This window comes from Notechis scutatus, chromosome 6, assembly GCF_049901735.1.
Source record: "Notechis scutatus isolate UNSWTSFEM ecotype Mainland chromosome 6, rNotScu1.2, whole genome shotgun sequence".
Lineage (NCBI taxonomy): Eukaryota > Metazoa > Chordata > Lepidosauria > Squamata > Elapidae > Notechis > Notechis scutatus.
In genome coordinates, this window is record NC_142014.1 from 29,853,679 (window position 1) to 29,870,956 (window position 17,278).

Consider the following 17,278-nt stretch of genomic DNA (forward strand, 5'->3'; position numbering starts at 1 on the left):
ATCAGATTATTTTATTTTGCCGTTCAGCATCTGCTTGCTCTCTGGAAAGCTTTGTTGGTCCATTCTGCTGACATTAAAGAATCATTTGGTACACCAGGAAAATAGAAAATATTTGAGCTTCACTGCACCAAATGCTGCATATGATTAGCTGGATTAATCAAAGGTTTTACTCCCCAATACTTCCAGCTGACAGTTGGCCCATCTCCAAAACAAGATACAAATCTCTACTCTCTATTTACACTTTGGAGACTTGTCACATCTTTCTAATAAGACACAGTTAAAATTGCAGGAGGGGTAGAAGGGGTAAAAGCTAAAGAAGATTCGATATATTATAGAGCTTGGGACACCTGGTATGAATAGTTTAAGAATAAAAAGAAATTAAAGTGGCAGTTAGGTAAAGAATGAGAAAGCATGTAAATATGTATATGTGTTATGGAGAAGATTGAAATGTAAGAGTAGCAAGAGTAAGGAATTGATTTGTAGCAAGAGTAAGGAAAGAAATATGCAATGTTAATGGAATAAGAAACTATATATAGAAAAAAAACATAAGGAAATGTAAAAGATATCTTGATGTTGATAACAATGTATAAAGTTTTAGGTTATGTTTTTAATCCTTGAAAATTGAATAAAATTTATTAAAAAAATAAATAAAATTTCAGGAGGGGGGGTTCAAAGGTCATGTGATGAAAGAAAAGCAAGCAGTTGTAATTTCATTCCCCGCCAACAAATTGAGACTCAGAAAAATCTCAGAGATAAATCAAGTTAATATCAAAGTGTCATGCTGCCATCAATAGCGGGAGCCCAACAAAAAATACACAGAGGTGCAAACCAAGTTTGCGATCTTGGTTTCTCCATTGGGGTTTGTAACCTATCGTGGGTCAACTCTGGGATTCATCTTTACCATAGAGTTCTGGAGGGAGGAACTGATGTATTGAATAGTTCTTAGGAGAAAAAATTATGAGTTATTTATTTATTTATTTTTATTTATTTATTTATTTATTGATTTGCCAATTGTTTACAAGATAATAAGTATAAATGTATACATAGTTGTGAATACATGAAATGGTTACATATAAGAAAAATAAAAGAATAAGAGAAACAATAGGACAGGGACGGTAGGCACGTTGGTGCGCTTTATGCACGCCCCCTACAGACCTCTTAGGAAAGGGGTGAGGTCAATAGTAGACAGTCTAAGGTTAAAGTTTTTGGGGTTTGGGGAAGAAACTACAGAGTCGGGTAGAGTATTCCAGACATTGACCACTCTATTGCTGAAGTCGTATTTCCTGCAATCAAGTTTGGTGCGGTTTACTTTGAGTTTGTATCTATTGTGTGCTCTTGTGTTGTTATGGTTGAAGCTGAAGTATTCATTGACAGGTAGGACATTGCAATGTATGATTTTGTATACCATGCTTAAGTCAGACCGAAGACGGCGTAATTCAAGGTTTTCTAGTTCTAGAATTTCAAGTCTGGTGGCATAAGGTATTCTACAGCGAGTAGAGGAGTGGAGAACTCTTCTTGTGAAATATTTCTGGACTTTCTCAATTGTGCTAATATCAGATACGTAGTGTGGGTTCCAGACTGATGAACTGTATTCGAGTATTGGTCTAGCAAATGTTTTGTATGCTCTGGTTAGTAGTGTGATATTACCAGAGAAAAAGCTACGTAGGATTAGGTTAACAACTCTTAATGCCTTTTTGGCTATGTAGTTGCAGTGTGCTCTAGCACTTAGATCATTAGAGGTGAGTATTCCAAGGTCCTTTACAGAGCTTGGGTCATCAACAAGATCTTGACTATTCAGCTTGTATTTTATTTTCTGATTTTTTTGCCAATATGTAAGACAGAGCATTTATTTGTTGAGATTTGAAGTTGCCATTTGTTTGACCATTCGGATACATAGTCAAGATCTTTTTGTAGGGTAGCAGTATTGTCTGTGGTATTGAACAGCTTTACATCATCAGCGAAGAGAACGCAATTGCTCTTAATATGATCACAGAGGTCGTTTATGTAGAGTATGAAGAGAGTTGGTCCTAGAACACTGCCTTGGGGAACACCACTATTGACAGGTACTGGATTTGATAGGACGCTCCCGATTTTGACCATTTGTTGTCTGTTTGACAGGAATGCTTCTATCCAGTTATTCAGTTGTCCAGAGATACCATAGGATTTTATTTTTAGGAGTAGTTTGTCGTGTACCACTGAATCAAAGGCTTTACAGAAGTCTATGTAGATTGCGTCTATTGTTTTGCCCTGGTCGAGTTGTGTCGTCCATATGTTTTTGCAGTGTAAGAGTTGCAGATTACAGGATAGTTTTTTCCTGAAACCAAATTGTTTATTGGAGAGTAGGTTATTTGTCTCTAAGTGAAGGATGATGGATTGGTTAATAATTGATTCCATGACTTTACAGGTGACGCAGCATAAGGAGATTGGCCTGTAGTTTTCAACTAGGCTTGGGTCTCCCTTTTTGAAGATGGGGATGACTGTGGCTTGTGACCATAGGTTAGGCAAGGAGCTGGTTCTGAAAGATTTTTCAAAGATTATGCTTAGAGGTTTGGCTATGGCAGTGGATAGCTTTCTTAAGAAGTAGGCACATATTCCATCCGGTCCAATAGATAGAGATGGTTTTAGGTTGCGTATTGCTTTTTCAACATTGTCTTCTGTGAAATCGATATGTATCAGATCATTGTTGTTATCTGTGGTACGGCTAGGAAATATTGGGCATGATCCATTGCTGTTTACAAATACTGAGCCGAAGAATGTGTTAAAGATGTTGGCTTTAATGGTGTCGTCGTTGCAGTCTTTACCATCAGGTCCTATCAAGGGAGGGATGGACCTTGTAGTTCAAGGTCACAGAGAGTGGCTGTAACAAAGAATTGAGAATGCAGATCATTGGTTCATGTGATTGATGAGGTGTGAAAAAGGGTGTGGAGGTAGGTGGAATTTTGTGGGATGAGCTGGTAGGATTCCAGTACTGAAATTCCACTGGGTGATACCAGTCTTTTTTTTTGTTTTGAATAAATCACTTTGAGAATATGTCGGTCTCAGAGTTAATGTTTCAAACAAAGGATTGACATTGCGGTGTTCTCGGATAACATTTTTAGATTCAGAAGATGGGGTTCTTCAGAGGTGGTCCATGGATAAGTGGTACAATGTCAGAATGACTGCAGCATTGTCATGTCATGTGCCTATGAAAGCAATGGAAGTTACAGCATATGTTGTGGCCTGTTGGCCACCGGCCCCTCCACAGCCGAATCGGAGGAGGAGGTGGTGTGGGAGTCAGGGCCAGCATCAGGGCAACCTGGCAACTCCGAGGGGAAGGAGGAATGGAGCTGTCAGAGAGAGAGAGAGAGAGGTGGAGCATGGGATGTCCATCAGCCCTTAGATGGAGAGTCAACAGCCCCCAGGTCTGGAGATGGCTGATGAGGAAGAGGAGGAACAGCTGGGTCCAGTGCCTGATGCATGGATGTGCAAAAGGCAGAGGAGAGGAGAGCAGTGGAAATCTATGGGCCGGTCCTTGGGACTGAACGGCCACCACAGCTAGCAAAGCCCCACCTAGGGTCTGGGGATAAAAGGCAGGGGGCAGAGATGAATAGATGTGGCAGACATCTCCCTGCTGGATGGACTTGTTAGCCTGCAGAGAGAGAGAGAGAGAGAGAGAGAGAGAGACAGAGACAGAGACAGAGAGAGAGAGAGACAGAGACAGAGACAGAGACAGAGACAGAGAGACAGAGAGAGAGAGAGAGAGAGAGAGAGAGACAAAAGAGGAGCCTGGGCTGTCCATCAGCCCTCAGGTGGAGAGTCAACAGCCCCCAGGTCTGGAGGTGGCTGATGAGGAAGAGGAGGAACAGTTGAGTGCCTGACGTATAGATGCACAGAAGGCAGAGGGGAGGAGAGCAGTGGAAATCTATGGGCCGGTCCTTGGGACAGAAGAGCCACCGCAGCTAGCGAAGCCCCACCCAGGGTCTGGGGATAAAAGGCAGGGGATGAATAGATGTGGCAGACAACTATTCATCTCCCTGTTGGACACTGAGAGAGAAACTTTTTGCTGGAGCTACTGACGCTTCTAATAAAGGAATCATTGATTGATTACAGATGTTGTGTTTGGGGAACTGAATGTGTGATGCGGCTTCTATCGTTGCATCAAAATGGCCAAATTATCTGGCTCCTTCAGGGTTTTTATTGATAGAAACAAACAGGGGCAATCCATTGGTTGGGTAAGGGAAACATCCATTCTCTAAAAAAAAACCCAATTTTTCTAGACTTCTCCTTCACTCGCCTTAAAGTTGGCCTCTATGGATTGTGTAGCCCACAACCTTCAACTGAAAGGAGTTTTCATCGTGCCTTCTGGTTGCTATTTCTTCATTTCTGTCAATATCTTTTATTCCCATACACAGTGATTGAGCCCAAGAGTCTGAGGATTCTGCCATCAGTTGTAAATTTCATAATCTCCAATCCCTCCCTTTTCTAACCCATGCGACCAGGGGTGGGCTTCAAAAATTTTAGCAAGGGTTCTCTGCCGGATTGCTGGGTGGGCGTGGCCATGGTGGGTGTGGCCTAGTTGGCCTCTCCACCATGGCAGGGGACGTTTTTGCCCTCCTCGGGCTCCAGAGGTTTTCCTCAAGCCTCTGGGAGGGCGAAAATGGCCTCCCCAGGCTCTCTGGAGGCTCTCTGGAAGCTGGAAACGGGCCCATTTCCGGCCTTCCGAACTTCCGTGAGGCCTGTTTTTCACCCTCCCCGAGCCTTACCTGCATCCAAAATGGGCCACGTGAGGGCTCCTGGGAGGGGAGGGGCATGGTGGGCGGGGCCAGCCAGGAGTGGGATTTGGGGATTCTCCAAACTGCACAAAATCTTAGCTCGGGGCTCACCCGAACCCCTGCGAACCCCCAGCATCCCACCTTTGGTAGGGCCCTTTTTCCCCCCCAATCTTTGGTAACTCTGTAGGCCTTGTTTTTATGCAGATTTCCCTGCCTCCCCCACCCACAACATAATTAATTAATGTAACTGCTAATTAAGCCACGGCAAATTTACCCCAGGTAAATGAATTGCATGTTCTAAGCAAGTTAGCTGGTTTCAGCTGTCGTGGTGTGTCCTTGAAATACATTTTTGCATATGTAATCCTACTTTGACTTCCTGTGTAAAGAATAATGAATGAGTTTTGGCAGTAATTATATTTAAAAGACTTGTGGTAAAGAGACAAAGGTCTGTGTGTGGGGGAGCAGGCGATGCAAGCCTTTGTGTCAAATTCCACCAGCAATTTCAAACAACCTTCTTATGGCCATCGTTTGACCCGCTAGCAGATTTGGCATGTGTTGGGATACAATAAATCACTTATGAATAATAAAATAATTCATTCATCTCTCTTAGACTCCGTGACCAGTAATTTTTCTATGCCGTGAGCCAAGAGTCTTTGGATTCTTTTTTTCTTTTAACCAAAAATCAAAGATTTTCATTTTTTAAAAAAAATAATCTATTTCTTATTAGGTCTGAAGCACAATTTATACAAGAGGCCATGGGTTTTATAGAAAGCCTAAAGGCGTAAAAAAAATCCCATTTAAAAAAAAGTTAATTATAGGTAGTCCTTGCCGTATGATCAGAATTGAGGCCAACATCTCTGTTGTTAAGTGAGATATTTGTTAAGTGAGTTTTGCCTCCATTTTACATCTTCTCTTGCCACAATTTTTGAGTGAATCATTGCAGCTGTTAAGGTACATGGGACGCTGCAATGATCGTAACAATACGCGTCAGTAGCCAAGTATCTGAATTTTGATCACATGATCCAAAGTTCGTAACTCTGAAAAACAGTCATACGTCACTTTTTCAGTCAGTGTTGTTGTAACTTTGAACAAGCACTAAGCAAATTAGGTGGCATCATCGGTGCTGATGCACTGATCAGTAGCATTGATAATGTTATCTAGTTAGGTAATGAAAGGTCTGCAAGAAAATCACTAAGCTCAGAGGAGACCAAAGATCCGACTGTTATTGTTGTCCTCTTCCTCCTCCTCCTCCTCCTCCTCCTCCTCCTCCTCCTCCTCCTCCTCCTCCTCCTCCTCCGCCTCCGCCTCTGACTCCTCCTCTCCACAAACCTCCTTCTCTTCTACCCTGATGATGTTACCTAGTTAAGTAATGAAAGGTCTGCAAGAAAATCACCAAGACCAAAGATCCCACTGTCATCCTCCTCCTCCTCCTCTTCCTTCCTTCCTTCCTCCTACTCCTCCTCTTCTACCACTCCACAAACCTCCCTCCCTTCTAGTACTGAGGATATTACCTAGTTGGGTAATGAAAGCTCTGCAAGAAAATCACCAAGACCAAAGACCCCACTGTCATCCTCTTCCTCCTCTTCCTTCCTCCTCCTCTTCTTCTTCCTCCTCCTCCTCCTCTCCACAAACCTCCCTCCCTCCTAGCACTGATGAAGTTACCTAGTTGTGTAATGAAACATCACCAAGAAAATCACCAAGACCAAAGACCCCACTGTCATCGTCCCCTTCCTTCCCTTCCCTCTTCCTCTTCTTCTTCCTCCTCCTCCTCTCCACAAACCTCACCAACCCTCTTCTAGTATGGATGATCTTACCTAATTGGGCAATGAAACATCTGCAAGAAAACCCTCCAAGGCTCAGAAGTCACCAGTTCAACCCTGAACTACAAATACTCTCTTCTGTCAAGAAGAGTCCCTTATTCTGCTTCTTGTTCCTTTGAGGCAAGGTGTCATCGTTCCAAGTAATGCACCCCGGAATGTCAAGGGCTCTGATACTTGGTTCAAGGTCAAGAAATCCATTTATCATATTGGCACTTAGAAAGGTGAAGCTAGCTCTAAATTATTCCCACACATAGGGATCATTAAAAGGATGAGATCACCCCACCCCCATATCTCTCAGGCCACACGAGCCCATCAGTCCAGATGTAGGTTCCTGCTCAACTTCGACAGGTGTCAATTGACATGACCTTGGTTCTTACACCAACTGGTGGGCATTATGGCTAGCGCAGCGGTCTGCAACCTGCGGCTCTGGAGCCACATGTGGCTCTTTTGGCCCTCTGCTGCAGCTCCCTGTCGGCTGATCCCACCACTGGCTGGCCCCTCCCCTACCTGTCACTCCTTGCCTGGCCTGAGAAGATAAGGATGATGGCAGGGGATGGAGACTCCGCTCCATATTCCAGAACAGGAGGTGACTGGGTGGGAGTGAGTGATGTTGAGTTGGCCACACCCACCCAGTCACACCGGTTGTCAAATTATTGGCTCCTGGGGTTTTCTTTTCTGTGGGAAACAGGTCCAAATGGCTCATTGAGTGTTTAAGGTTGCAAACCCCTGGGCTAGTGGCCCAGGCACCACCAGAGGTGGTATTCAGCTGGTTCAAACTGGTTCTGATGCACCGGTAGCATAAATTTTGACTGGTTTGTAGAACCGGCAAATACCACCTGTCCAAACCGGTAGGAAAAAGATGTTGAAAGCCACCACTGGGCACCACATTCCTGAGTCCCTTCCCTGCATGCTTTCCCCCCCTTTCCCTTGAACGACAACCAAGAAACGAAGCGGAAGGAAGCATGGCTTCAGCTGAAAGTCATTTTGCAGGTATATTTATTTATTTATTTTGTCAAGAATTATTAAATAACAGGCCTAAGTATAAATGTGGTTATGAATACATGAAATGGATATGAATAAGAAAAAAAACAATAGGACAGGGACAGTAGGCACATTGGTGCGCTAATGCACGCCCCCTACAGACCTCTTAGGAAAAGGTCAATAGTAGACAGTCTAAAGTTAAAGTTTTTGGGGTTTGGGGAAGAAACCACAGAGTCAGGTAGAGTATTCCAGACGTTGACCACTCTGTTGCTGAAGTCGTATTTCCTGCAATCAAGTTTGGTGCAGTTTACCTTGAGTTTGTATCTATTTGTGTTCTCTTGTATTGTTGTGGTTGAAGCTGAAGTATTCATTTGCAGGTAGGACATTGCAGTGTATGATTTTATATACTATATTTAGATCGGACTGAAGGAGGCGTAATTCTAGGTTGTCTAGGTCTAGGATTTCAAGTCTGGTGGCATAAGGTATTCTACAACGAGTAGAGGAGTGGAGAACTCTTCTTGTGAAATATTTCTGGATTTTCTCAACTGTGTTAATATCAGATATGTAAGGTTGACATATGGTTGGAGTAGCCAGACTTTTCTGACACAGAGTTCGGAATCCTTGCCGCCTAACAGATAGATCTGTTTATCTATCTTCCCTCTGCAAACTTTTCCATAGGTTGCATCGATGTTGAAACGTATGAGAAGAAAAGCCACGTAGCTCAGCTGCACTCTAAAATGCCTGCTAGGCAAATTTGGCATGCAGGGGGAACTCACAGAAGCTCAGTTGGTCCGTGCAGCATTGCAGGTTTGCGTAAGGCAGCTGCAGTGCAGTTGCTACTCCACATAAAAATGCCAGAGGTGGCCAAGACTGTTCTGAGAGAGCCGCTAACCCTAATTCCCAATTATAGAAAAAAGATTTGGCCAGAAAGGAAACAAAAACACACTTTTGTAATGGTGGTTGTTTTTCGAATAAGAGGGAAACAAAAAACCAAAACAAAACCTATCATATTCGTTGTTCTGCCTTCTCCTCGGGGAGAGAAAAGTCATTCCAGCCATTGTAATTTTTGTTATGGCCCCCTGATCAAAGCAAACTTAAGGATTTCAATCTAAGATCACTTGGATGGGAAATGTAACTCTGAGATCATTATTACCTACCGGGGGAATGTCACACACGGTGAGAATAAAATAAATGAAACTCTCATCTGGCTCAAGCAGACGGATAATTTTAATGACACAGTTGCTAGGCAACCCCTACCTTAAGACTATGTTTTGATTTATGGAGGGGGGGGGGAAGAGGAACGTATCTGCCTCCTCCATAAACAGGGAACCAGAAGAGATTAACATACATTAAAGCACTCGAGATGCATAGCAACTCCAACGGAGTCCCAAAGGTCTTTTTTTTTTTTTCAAGAGGCAACTGGACTTTCTGTTTTTTTCTTTGAAGATGTTTTGCTTCTCCTCCAAGAAGCTTCTTAAGCTCTGACTAGATGGTGAGGAATGGAAAGGTTTATACTCCTTGCAGACAGCTGGTCATTTGCATCATTTTAGAGAGCTGTTGAGGCCACTTGGAGTGGTGCAAATGGATGCGGAGCCTTCTTGGGACTGCTGAAAGGATTGTGTTGTGGAGCTGTGCTTTCTGCAGGATGTTTTTCTGCCCTGTGTCCCTTCATGGTTGAACACAGGTGCAGGCTTTTGGGATCAGTCTGTATGATCTCCATCTACTCAGATGACCCTGAGGGCACAGGCAAACCTCCAAGTGGCCTCAAGGACTCTCTAAAAGGATGCAAATGATCAGCTGTCTGCAAGGAATATAAATCCTTCCCTTCCATTAAGCAAAATATTGTAACTTGAAGACTTCCTGTAATCCTTGTTCACTTTGTGAGCGAAGGTCAGAGAGAGAAGATTCTGGCACTAGATTTTCTCATTGGTGGATCTGGAAGTCCTGAATAGAAAGTTGACATCAATATTGATTTTGACAAGTTTGGTGTTTTGAGATTAAAGACATTTTCTTAAATGCCAATTTTTCCAACCCTTGTGGAATTCTCACAATTTTACCAAAGTTACAGGAGATTTTGTGACCAGTTTTCCATAAACACAACAAGGTTGTGTATCATTTCTATAATTGTTGTGAATCAATAAAAAGTAACTAAGCCCAAATGCAAAGCGGGTTTTGAAAGCCTGCACACCTGATTGGTCCTTAAACAACAAACAAGGATTGGTCCATAACAAGTCCCTGATTGGCCAATATTAGGACACTTCTTATTGGGTATTAGTTGAACTTGTTGCACGTATTATTGGTTAATAGGGTAGCAGCCAACCCTATAAAAGGGTTACTGCTGCCCATAGCCTTGCTCTGTTCTGTTCTATCTACTGTTATTAAAGAGTTGAAGTCACTGGTCAGATGTCTGGTCTCCATTATTCTCCAAACTTAACACTGGCGAAGAGGGTGGGATGCGGAGACCAAAGAGCTGACTGATCTACAGAGCAACCAACAGAGCACGTGGTCGAACACGCACTATCAACGGCAACATGGCCAGCGGTGCCGTACTACCCGCTCCATTCGACCCAGAAACCGAAGACTGGGAGTCATACATGGATAGGTTCCAGATGTTTCTGGAGACCAACAACTTGAAAGATGCAACAACCAGCAAAAAAAGAGCTGTATTTCTAACCCACTGCGGGCCTACCGTGTTTAAAATGGCAAAATCACTTGCCAAGCCAGCCGAAGTAAAAGCGATGGACTGGGACGTCCTCGAGTCTTTGCTACGGGCCCACTACACGCCCACCATGCCAACCTTAGTCAGAAGGCACGAATATTACCAGAGGGTCCAGCGGAAAGGCGAAAGCCTTGCTAACTACGTCGCAGACCTCCGCAACCTTGGAGGCCTCTGCGGATTCTCTAACTTAGAAGAAGCCCTCCGAGACCGCCTAGTTCTGGGCCTAGAAGACTGCACGATCCAGAGCAAAATCATGGCTAAGGGGGACATCAGCCTCACCGATGCCCTTAAAGAAGCCACTGCAGCAGAAGCAACCAAGAAGTCGGCAGCCCGAATACGCCGCACCAGCGCACCGCTACGTCAACTCGCCAAAGATATCTCGCCTCGCTCAGAGAGACACCGGTATCGACTCACCACGAAGACCTAGAATCCCCATCAGAAAGCGATGAGGAAGAGGTCAACTGACTCCGAGCGGAACGAGACCAGTTCACACAACGCTCACTTCGACCTTGTGCAGGATGTGGAGCGAATCACCCATGGTCCAGCTGTAAATTCCTCGACGCACTCTGCCGCGTTTGTGGGAAAAGAGGTCACATCGCAAAGGTTTGCAGAAGCAAACAACACTCCAACTCCAAACCCCGACAGGCCGAATGCCAGTCTTCAGGATTCATCGGCACACCCCGAGACAAACTGAATCACCAATGGGGAAGCCACTCCTACAGAAACAAACCGTCCACCACTTCCACCAGGCGGGAAGAGACCCACCAGACAATTACCATAGGCCACGCTACATCCCTAGATGCCGGGAAAATCAGAGTGAAGGTCGCTATCGAAAACAAACCTTGTGTGATGGAGGTGGACTCAGGATCATCTCTCTCGATGGTGTCCTGGAAGACGCTCCAACAGCTCGTTCCGACGATTCGCCGCCAAGACCTCAACCCTCAAAGGGTTATACTCAAAGATTACCAGGGTAACCGAATTCCCGTTGTCGGGTCCCGCCGATTCCAGGTCTCTTTCAAGGACCGCACCGTCGCACTGCCACTGACTGTCGTTGACCATGACCGGCCTAGTCTTTTAGGCCTGCAATGGTTCAGACCGCTCGGAATCACTGTAGCCGGAGTCCACCGTGCCGAGAGCAACGATTGGGAGGAAGCCCTCGTGCAAGAATTCCAAGACGTTTTCGCGAACGGACTAGGCAAGTACAAGGGGACCCCGATCTCATTTAACTTGAACCCTGAGGTAGCACCCATCCGCCTTAAGCCGCGTCGGGTGCCGTTCGCCCTGAAACCTAAAATCGACGAACAACTTGATAAGCTAATAGCACAGGGCGTGCTGGAACCCACCGACCACGCCCGTTGGGAAACCCCAATAGTGACGCCTATCAAGCCTGATGGGTCACTGAGAATTTGCGGAGACTACCGGGCCACCTAAACCACGCACTTCAGCAAAGTGCGTATCCAGTGCCGGTAGTGCAACACCTGCTCCATTCCCTGGGCGGCGGGAAAGTTTTCGCTAAATTAGACCTAGCGCAGTCGTATCAACAATTGCCTGTAGATCCGGCCACCGCGGAGGTGCAAACTATCGTCACGCATAGGGGCGCATTTAAATGCAACCGGCTCCAGTTCGGGGTGAGCGTCGCTCCGGGAATCTTTCAGAGCTTAATGGAAAGGCTGTTACAAGGAATAAGAGGGGTCGTACCGTATTTTGACGATGTACTCATCACCGCCCCTAACAGAGACATTCTAGAAAAACGACTCCGAATGGTCTTACAAAGGTTCCAAGACGCCGGCCTCAAAGTTAAAAAAAATAAATGCCAGTTATGTACCGAAAGGGTGGAGTTCTTGGGATACCTCCTGGACAGTCAAGGAATCCATCCCACTGAGGACAAATTAAAGGCAATTAAGAAGGCCCCCACTCCAAGGAACAAGGCAGATCTACAGGCGTTCCTTGGACTTATCAATTTTTATAACATCTTTTTACCCAATAAAGCAACGGTAGCTGAACCATTACATAGACTCTTAGACAAAAAAGCAACGCGTGGGTTTGGGGACAACGTGAACAATACGCTTTCCAACAAGTAAAGAAATTGCTAACTTCTGATTCTGTACTTATGCAGTACAACGAGACTCTGCCGTTAACTATTACTTGTGACGCCTCACCTTTTGGGGTTGGAGCAATCCTGGCCCACGTATTACCGAACGGAGCAGAAGCTCCCGTCGCATTTTTTTCATGAACTTTAGCTAAAGCTGAAAGAAATTATAGTCAGCTGGATAAAGAAGCTTTAGCTATTGTGGCTGCAGTTAAACGATTTCATGAATATGTGTATGGGCGTGCGTTTACAATAATTACTGATCATAAACCACTACTGGGGATTATTGTGGGTAATAAACCAACCCCGTATATATTGTCCCCCAGAATGACCCGCTGGTCGGAATTCTTGGCGGCGTACAACTACACCTTGCAACACCACCTGGGGAAATCAATTCTCCACGCTGATGCATTGAGCAGAACACCGCTCCCAGAATCGGTTGAAGATCCAGCCCCAACCATCACAACGCTGCAAATTGAGGCTCTACACGCGCCGCCATTGACGGCGAGAGACATTGCCCTCGAAACAAAACGAGATCCGGTCCTGCAACACATCCTATGCTGGGTTGAACGTGGTTGGCCAACAGAACAACTATCACCTGAATGGGCGCCTTTCAAAGCCCGCCAAACCGAACTGTTTTCCCAAAAGGGCTGCATCTTGTGGGGTGATAGAGTCGTAATCCCGGGCAAACTACAACGAACTGTTTTAGTGGTATTGCACGACGGACATCCGGGCATCGTGCGAATGAAAGCACTCGCACGGAGCTACGCCTGGTGGCCGGGAATCGACAAAAGAATCAAGGCCTGGGTCGCTACTTGTCAACGTTGCCAAGACGTCAGCAACGCCCCACCTAAAGCAAGCCCAACCGAATGGGAAACTCCGAGGGGACCATGGTCCCGTATTCATATTGACTTTGCGGGGCCTACAAAAGGGCACACTTTCCTTATTACAGTCGACGCCTATTCAAATTGGCTCGAGATCCATCGAATGAACACAACTACAACGGACTCGGTTATCAACAAATTAAACAGGCTATTTGCCACACATGGTTTTCCGGACGTTCTGGTCTCAGATAACGGCCCACAGTTCACAGCATTACCATTTGAACAGTATCTTGCTGACCGGGGCATCCGCCATGCGCTAACCTCACCCACGCACCCTGCGGTGAACGGACGTGCAGAGCGCATGGTACAGTTTGTAAAAAAGACCCTCCACAAAATGGAATTCGGCGACATCGATGAAAAAATCAATCGAATTTTATTGTTGCAGCACATCACGCCCCACAGCGTTACCAACAAAACGCCCGCCGAACTTCTCATGGGGAGGAAACTACGATCGCACCTTGACCGGCTCCACCCCGCATACGCACCCGAAAAGCCTTTCGACTCCAGCAGCAAATGCCGGGAATTTAAGGTAGGCGATTTAATCTTTGCCAAAAACTTCTCTGGCGACCCTTTATGGATACCCGCAACCGTCACCCACCTCACAGGGCCTAGATCTTACCGCCTGCTAACAGACGATGGGAGGGTGTGGAAACGCCACATAGACCAACTCCGTTCGAGATTACCACCCAGCGCCCATGGCTCCCCGGGTTCACCAACTGACGGGGGAGGAAATATCGAGGAAATTGACTTCGATATGACAGATAGCAGGCCAACGGAAACCCTACGGCCCAACGAAGTACCGGGAATCGAAGCAGGGAGGGAGTTGACTTTCCCATGGGACGTGAACACGGGGAAACCGAACTGCGAAACCCGAAGAAACACTGATTGGTGGGGACAACCACAACGAAAGCAACACGGAATTTCCGTGCAGCGAAACGGAGCTTAACAGAGATCATCCAAACGCTCCACCGGAACCGGACTTTAGGCCAAACCCGGTGGAACCATGGAAATCAGCCAGACAGACCAAACGGCCTGTCTATCTTGAGGATTTTGTTACAGCTCCCCTCAAATGGAGCCCAAGGGGGAGGGGTGTTGTGAATCAATAAAAAGTAACTAAGCCCAAATGCAAAGCGGGTTTTGAAAGCCTGCACACCTGATTGGTCTTTAAACAACGAACAAGGATTGGTCCATAACAAGTCCCTGATTGGCCAATATTAGGACACTTCTTATTGGGTATTAGTTGAACTTGTTGCACATATTATTGGTTAATAAGGTAGCAGCCAACCCTATAAAAGGGTTACTGCTGCCCATAGCCTTGCTCTGTTCTGTTCTATCTACTGTTATTAAAGAGTTGAAGTCACTGGTCAGATGTCTGGTCTCCATTATTCTCCAAACTTAACAATAATAATATTTTTGTGGCTGTCCCCTAAAATTCCCTATTCAATGTATGGAAAAGTTTGACTTTCTGATGATAAACTTTTGGCTATATAGTGAGAAAACTTTCCTTTTCCTTCCTTCTATGACTATGGTTTAATCCTATTTCCTATTTCTCAGCAACTTTTAAAAAGAAAGAGTTTTGATTATCAGCATTATACTCCATGTGACTTTAAAATTGTTGGTATTTGATATGGTTCCTTGTGTCTCGAACCGTGTACCTTTTTATCAGTCTTCATATTATTTTCATACACTTCCCCTGATGTGGATGCAAATCTTTAACAAAGTGCTTCCTCTCTGGAATTGTAGACTTTTTTTGGACAACAAGTTTACAAGAGACTCTATGGGCTCATTTTACAAGAATAATCATTTAACATAGTTATTGTTTCCTTGAGACAGTTATGAGATTACAGACACTTAAAAAGAAGCCAATAATTAAATTTTCTTCAATTTAATAATTTGGATTTCTTGGATATTTCTCATGGCAGTTACTTAGACCTTACTAATGAGAAAAATGCATTAGTGGACCTTATTTCTTTCTAAAAATGACATACTTGAAGTTCATTAAGTGCATGTTATTCAACAAACCTCTATTAATGGAGTTCTTTCAACTAGCTATGTAAAAAAACCCTCTAATCATATTATGGCTTAGTATATTATATGAAACTGACTTGCACTATCATTGGTCAAATTAGCCGCAGTACAAAACACATTTTTTTAAGAGTGGTGCAATGGCCTAGAAGTAGACCTCTCATCTCACAATCAGGAGGCTGTGAGTTCGATCCTGGATAGAGGCAGATATTTCTCTCTCTGGGCACAATGAGAATATATCTGCTGAACAAAACTCCATATTGTCAACAGGAAGGGCATCTGGCCAGTAAAACACTCTGCTAGCTCCATTCAATTGCCTAGAGTCCACCCTTCAAGGGATTATGGGGTCATTAAAAGGAAATGATGATGATGATGATGATGACAAAACACATTTTTTTTTAAAAAAATTGAAGCCTTGTTAGGCAGGAACCACCAGATCCACACATGAAGAGTTAAATTAGCTACTTTATTGCTTATGTCCTTTACACAACAATCTTCCCTAATGGCAATTTGGAGCTGAACTAGACTAGATAAGGTTCAGTGGCATTCAAGGAGGGTTGAACCTTGCCCTCTTGTGCCTACTGAGGATTCCAGACTAATTCCTCACTTGACTCCTCCCCCTGGCTCGACCAGTCTCTTTCGGACAATCTTAAAAGTTAAGACTGTCTTGGAAAATCTGCTTGGCATGTGATATTTTATTATATCTTATTATTAGAAATAATCTACACTGAATTCAGCAGGATTAATGTTTATAGTTGTGGCTAGATTTCAGTTCTACTCAAATTATTTTTTTCTATGTTTCTGTACCCTCAACATTTATGCCTGTCCAGTATTTTTTTAAATCAGTCTGAGAAGTGATTACTTACAGTATTGACAAAAAGAAAATCAGATCGATATTTGATTCAGAGGCATCCAGTTGCATATGTTACCTTTTGAAAATTGTTTGTGGAGGACTTTATTTACTTTATTATAAAAAAAACCTTTGGGCTTGAAGAAAAATCAATTCACGGCCATGCAAAAGTTGGCCTAAAATTCTGCATGGTCTCTATTTTGTGGTTGTTTTTTTTTCCATTCTACTCTAGCTAGTTAATTGGTTTTGAGACCTGAAATGGCCCTAAGACAAGCTTAGCTACAACACTGTAGACATTTGAAAGAATGGTTAAAAATGTGTTTCACATTGTACAGATGCATTTAAATGAACTAAATAACTATGGGTGTTTACACATCCTTCAGTGTTTTTAGAAGTAGCTAAACCATTATTTATAGACATTTATGGATGTGAGGAAGAAAGCTGGCTAAGTGATTGCTTTTTAATTTAAGAAGTTTAAAGGTCAAGTGGCACGAGAGCCAGTTTGGTCCAGTGGTTAAGGCAACAGGTGAGTCTGTGAGTTCTAGTCCTGCCTTAGCCATGAAAGCTGGCTGGGTGACTTTGGGCCAATCACCAAGAGACATTGAGTTCTAGACCTGTCTTAGCCATGAAAGCTGGCTGGGTGACTTTGGGCCAATCACCAAGAGACATTGAGTTCTAGACCTGTCTTAGCCATGAAAGCTGGCTGGGTGATGCTGGGGCAATCACCAGGAGATTGCGAATGCTAGTACTTTAGACATGAAAGTCAGTTGAGTGACAGATAGATAGATAGATAGATAGATAGATAGATAGATAGATGATTGATGATAATCTGGATTCATGATAGATATCTAGATAGATGATAATATAGATGATAGATAGATAGATAGATAGATAGATAGATAGATAGATAGATAGATAGATAGATAGATAGATGATTGATGATAATCTGGATTCATGATAGATATCTAGATAGATGATAATATAGATGATAGATAGATAGATAGATAGATAGATAGATAGATAGATAGATAATAATCTAGATAGATGATTGATGATAATCTGGATTCATGATAGATATCTAGATAGATGATAATATAGATGATAGATAGATAGATAGATAGATAGATATAGATGATAGATAGATAATAATCTAGATAGA